At 43.7% G+C, this 6,067-nt stretch overlaps 1 long non-coding RNA gene across 3 annotated transcripts; it reads left to right on the top strand.

The window, feature by feature from the left end:
• The first annotated feature begins 627 nt into the window (after positions 1–627).
• Positions 628–3,992, top strand: LOC123059448 (uncharacterized). 3 transcript variants are annotated; one of them, XR_006427443.1, is made up of 4 exons: positions 628–1,477; positions 1,744–2,072; positions 2,394–2,588; positions 2,758–3,992. It is a non-coding gene; the product is annotated as an uncharacterized lncRNA (long non-coding RNA). The 3 variants fall into 3 exon arrangements; XR_006427442.1 differs by having other exon boundaries at positions 1,744–2,588; XR_006427444.1 differs by having other exon boundaries at positions 1,744–2,588; positions 2,892–3,992.
• Positions 3,993–6,067: the final 2,075 nt, after the last annotated feature.

Genomic DNA, 6,067 nt, shown 5'->3' on the forward strand with positions numbered 1-6,067 from the left:
GTTTTAATTATATTTAAGATGCTTCTACTTTCGAGGAACTTTTATAATAGATCTGATCCTCTTCAAAAAAATGCAGGTCATACAAATTTTACCTAGTAACCTCACAATTTTTTTAAACAAATAGAAATATCACACATATGCAGTTTTATTTATTTTTTCGAGAAATATACTCCCTCCGTCCGAAAATACTTGTTATCAAAATAAATAAAAGGGGATGTATCTAGACGTATTTTAGTTCTATATGCATCCCTTCATATGCCTTGGTTATATTATCATGTTTCTGTTTTTGAGATACCGAAAGTTGAGATGCCTTATTTACATTTCTCACCTTGACAAAGACCCGACCTTTACATCTCTCCGACTCTCTTCCATGCCGGCACCCTGACCTCCCCACGTTGAATTCTATGTATTGTCGTCTTATAGTCTCTCACCCATCCCACTGTCACCACCACCGTAAAATATATTCCCCGCCGCCATGACCCTGTCACCATCGAGATTGCCCTCCATGCCATTGCATGCCTATATCTTCTTATCATCATCACTACCTACTCCCCCAGTCCCCCACCCACACACGTCTCTACTATTAAAGAAGGATCGAACGTCGTGATGGTTCGACCTCCACCTCCCCGCACGGACAAATATCGATCGAAGGGAAAACCAATCGCTAGAAAATATGGAAGGAGCCAACTCAATGCACGCAACGCACGATGGAGAAAAAATCAGGAGTCTAACTGCCCGCACGATCGGCCAGGGGATGCCACACACCCAAACAACGAGCGACTTTTCGAGATATCCTGCGTCGCGCCGCCGAGAAAGACGGTGTGCCTCGAGCTGCCCCGTTCCTCGGCCGCAAGGACGGCTGCAGGTCCCCGTCCCCTCCTCCAACTAGAAGCCGGTGCTGTTGCAGAGGTGGATCTGTCCTACAGCTCGCATTCAGTCCTCGCCTACGTGCTCTCCCGCCTCTTCTTGATCAAGATGGATTCCAGATGCTCTCCTTACTGCGCGACCGCGAGCGGCGGCGGCCGCCGCCATGGCCGTCTCGGCGCTGGCCCCGTGCCAGTTTGTGGAGCCATGTCGCGCCTTCGCTGCGAGAAGCAGCTGCCTGCGACCGTGCCCCTGCCCTCTTTCTCCCCAGCGTGCTCCTATTTACTCCTATCCCCTGTCAGCCGCAAGAGTGATGCCCATCGACAACAAAGCCGCCAGATCATCTACGGGTTCTCGTAGGTGAGTTTCCCTCTCTCCATTGATACCCGTTCATTGTTCTGATGGCATATCATTTGATTTGATTCACGCGCCTGCAAAAAAATTTATGAACTCTAGCATGGGGAATGAACTTGGGTGATGGATTTACCTTCACGGGATGCAATTTTATGATCCATTCTTAACTCTAATGGCACTATGGCAATGAAGGTTGATCTTAGGCTCTTTATGGTGGATAGCTTGATGTTCTTGAAGCGCCCAAGTCTGGTTGTGACATGTGAGTACTTTTTGCCTATGTTCTTGCTTGATGAATTGAATGGATAATTTTGTCTCCTCAGTCCTCACTATTGTTTCAGACAATGGTTTTAAATTAATCAGCTTGCCTCTGTAAGGTAGTTGATATTTATGCAGCTTCAAGCTTTGTTTCTTGTGCTCGATCATAGTAGTGTCTGTGCAGCTTCAAGGTTTATTTTCTTGTGCTTGATGGTAGCAGGGATCTCTAGATACTGCCACACCCTGATGTGGTCATCCTTGTCTTTTCAGGTGCCTCCGCTTGGCAACGCTAAAGTTGCCATGTGGTGTATTGGAAGACTGAGATGCCGGATGCCAGAGCCCATCGATTACAGTAGTTCGGTGCCCATCATCAACATCGTGGACTCAGGTGTCTGCTATACCTTAACCCCCCCCCCCCCCGCAACTCCTCTTCGGCATAACCCCGAGCACATCAACACTGCACTGCTGCTCCTATCTTGCTAACAATGTAGACAGAGAAGGTGCAGTCCGGGGTAGCTAGCTAATTGAAATGGGGATAATCGAGGCTAATAGTGAGATGCTGCAGCCCCTGCTGTCTCCCTCACAATCAGGAAGGCGAGGTGAGTGCTACCTTTCTCCTGTGAACACAACACATGTGTAACATTTTTCCTATAACACTAATTTCCTATTTGAATGTACTTCCTCTTTAAACTAATATAAGACTATTCTTGAAACTTCCGACGACCATGTTCCACTGAGAATAACTTTCACATTGCCTCCACTTGTTTGACGATTTTTCCTATTTATATTCTCAAGCAAAAAATATTGTGTGCATGCACCATGCAGTGGCTCTGGTTTCCTACAAAAGGTATTTAGTTGATTGCTTTCTTGAATCTGATATCTGACTAGAGCATGCCATTCAATCATGTTACTGTTCTTAGGTTAAATTTGGTGGACAGACAGCACAGATATATTTATCCACAGTTAGCATACTTTGTTTGGAGTCTTATGGTGGTGGCGAACAACATCGGCGGGCGAGGGGAGAGGGCTAAAGTTTGCCGGCCAGGATGAGGCAGACATCTTGGCGCTCACGTGGAAGGAAGATGACACAGGTTGGTCCGGCGAACAATGGCCTGGTGAGCCTCTTGTTATGTGCAAATAAAGTTTATCATTCACATTTCTCCTTCTGTGTCTTGTTCACAAGGTCACGTGATCCCTCTATTTGTACTGCTTGATTCGTTTTTCGTTCGCTCAGTGAAATGGTGAATATAAGCTGACTACAGTTAATTGTTATTTTTATCGCAGAATTATTTGTTATTGATCTCTAGGCTCTAGCAGATCTCTGAAATGGAGAAAATAATACTGCTTCATCTTCTTGTGTTCTGCATGCCTTATTGATTCCTCCCTCGTCGGTTGCTGGCCATGTGCTTGCTTGCCAGTCACGGCTGTCGGATGCGACACAAACGGCTTCTTCCTTTAGGAGACGAGGACAACAAATCTGAAATTCCAACAGCATTGCTCCCGCTGAGCAAACCAGGTATCATTTGTACATGTACACTTAGCTCCATCCTTGTCATCATAGATGCTTGCCTGTATCCAACTCCAATTGCTACCATATATTCTGAACTCTGTTGATATCTTCTTCTAATGTGCTCACTGGATGTATAGATCAGAAAAGTGCATGTGTTTGGGTCCAACGAAAAGAGGTAAGGCATAAAATGCATTCTCCTTAGCACAACTATGGAACATGGTGAAGAAAGGTGTTATTTTTAACATAAGGTTTTCTTTTATTAGCAAGTAAATTAGCTTCACACCAAGGATGGTAGTGTTTGCTGGGCTGTCTTAATCGAACATGGAGGATGCTGGAGCGTTTTCTAGGTTGTGAATTTTTATGGCCGATTGAATGAGGGCTATTTACCATCATATATCGTTTATCCTTCTAACAATAATCTTTGTGTGATGAACTATGTTATCCATGTTCAATTACTTGATATCTAATAACATTGGACTTGTAAGGAAGTACTCCTCTAAAGATGTAATATACTTTTGTGGACTGGCTTTGTAATTAGGTTGATTTATATACCATCACTTTCCCAGCACCTGCAGTGATCTGGTTGCTATATACACGTATCCAGACTTCCCGTGGGGTAGGGCATGAATTACAATATAGTGAGATGTTTCTCAACAAAAGAATCGCGGTAGCCTTTCCTGCAGCAGATAAGGTGGTCAGACTTCCAGAGAGCAAGCATGAAAGAACATATGGAATTGGCTGACTTAATCCTCTATTTAGTTATTTATGTAAACATGACCTTCACTATTCAGATTAATAAAAGTCTACAATTAACCTATGTTGCGTATTTTGTTAACTATTTTTACTCCAATGTGAGACAAGATCAACGAAAACCTTTCCAAGATTTCAAAGAATCGACTCCTATATGAGACAAGATCATGGTCTAGAAGGATGCGGATTCAGTGAGTTAACTGCAACTGACTTTGGATGTAATGATGCACTCAAAGTCAGTGACACTGAATCCCAGTCCAATCCAGAATCAAGGTTGGCATGGAAAATTTTGTTTTTGCCACTCTAGATTTTGCCAATTTTCTTTATGCCACTCTAGATTTTGACATTTCACTTTTGCCACTCTTAGTTTTTGACAACTATCATAATTGCCATTCCCGTGGCAAAAACAAAATTTTCAGAGTGGCAATTGTGATAATTGTCAAAAGCTAAGAGTGGAAAAAATGAAATAAAATTATTTTTCTTTTGCGACAGAATGGCAATTGTGATAATTGTCAAAAACTAAGAGTGGCAAAAGTGAAATGTCAAAATCTAGAGTGGCATAAGGAAAATTGGCAAAATCTAGAGTGGCAAAATCAAAATTTTCCCTTTTTCTAGAGCTATGATCTGGTGATTCTTACGTTTTTTCTTTTTTGTAATGTAAGGCGTATGACAGCTACTAGACCGAGCCCAAACATAGGAGACTGCGAGGTCTTTCACTGGCTGATATATATGAAAGCATAACTAAGCCACCACCGGGATGCAATCACTCTGGTGACCATATGGTCTCTGCATAGGACTACACGGATATAATTTGTCTAATTGACATGTCTAAGTTTTGATCGATGTCTGTATGCTTTTAGAATTATAGCGATCTTTAGTTATAATGATGTCTTAGTTAATGTCTCTATGTCAAAGTCTATTATTCCGTGGCAACGCACGGGCATTCGACTAGTTTTATTAAAAGGCAATTTAATTAATTTTGTGGTTTAAGGGTTCATTTTTACTATGCGAACTGGCATACGCTGCGCCAACGTGGGTGGAGTGTGCCCCATAGCGTCCACCTCCTTGGCTGTCGAATCACACTTAAGGGTTGTTTGGTTTGTGACTAACTTAGCCAAAAATTGCCACAACTAAGGTTAGGCAAGTTTGACCAATTTAGGTGAGTGTTTGGTTCATGTCACACCTTAGGCAAGCCACATTTGGACTCCACATGGCATACACACAAAAAGTGTGGCAAGATTCCCTTAGGCTTGCCAACTTGTGGCCCTCATTTTGATGAACTAACCTTAGGCAAGCTTGGTAAAAATATGTGGCAAGGTGTGGCAATGCTAGTCCTAAAACCAAACAGCCCCTTAAATCCAGGACCTGGGTTGATCTTCTCAATATGGGACCCTTGCACTATATTTTCTCCTACGCATCTAACATCATTGTTCCATTTCTTTTCTCGTGATATCCTAAACATTTCACACACACACACACACACATGGCAACATAATAAAAAATGCATCATGTATTATGTACTCCCTCCGTCTCAAAATTCTTGTCTTAAATTTATGTAGATATGGATGTATCTAATACTAAAATGTGACTTGATATATCCGTACTTAGACAAATCTAAGACAAGAATTTTGGGACAGAGAGAGTATGTAACAAAGTATTCCATATGTTCGGAAATAACTGTCGCTCAGTCTTCTTGAGATGGTCAGGTTAGAGTTTCTTGTTATGCGACGAGATTGAGTGTCAGGTGCTTCAGATGTATGCAAGGGTCCAACGACGATAACTGCGGCTCCAGGGCGCTGGTCCTTAGAGGCATGTGCACGAAGACTTCCCCACTGTCATCGACAAGGTCAAGCCGGCTCTGATAGAGGAGCGGCGACAAGAACACGTTGGCGGCTCGTTTTGGCGGCAGTAGTGGACTCGGAATCTCAATGTAGTTTTAATTATATTTAAGATGCTTTCTACTTCCGGTGAACTTTTATAATAAATCTGATCCTCTTCGAGAAAATGCAGGTCATACAAATTTTACCTAGTAACCTCGCATTTTTTTTACCGAGTAAAAATATCACACATATGCAGATTTTTTTCTCGAGAAATACACATACTCCTGTCAAACGTGTCGCAAACCGACCTACACGGCTGTACCCGAGCTGAAGGCCCAGCCCATCTATACGTGAGGCCAGCCAGATTCTACCCGACCCAGCCCCCACCGTCACAGCGCCTCGCCGGCTCTCCGCGGACTCCCCCACGCCCCACCCGAGCCCGCTCCTCCGCCTCGCCGCTCCGACCCCCACGCCGCCGCCGCCGTCACCCACCCTCGCTGCCGCCGCCCCCCCC

Source organism: Triticum aestivum, chromosome 3A (assembly GCF_018294505.1).
Source record: "Triticum aestivum cultivar Chinese Spring chromosome 3A, IWGSC CS RefSeq v2.1, whole genome shotgun sequence".
Classification (NCBI taxonomy): domain Eukaryota; kingdom Viridiplantae; phylum Streptophyta; class Magnoliopsida; order Poales; family Poaceae; genus Triticum; species Triticum aestivum.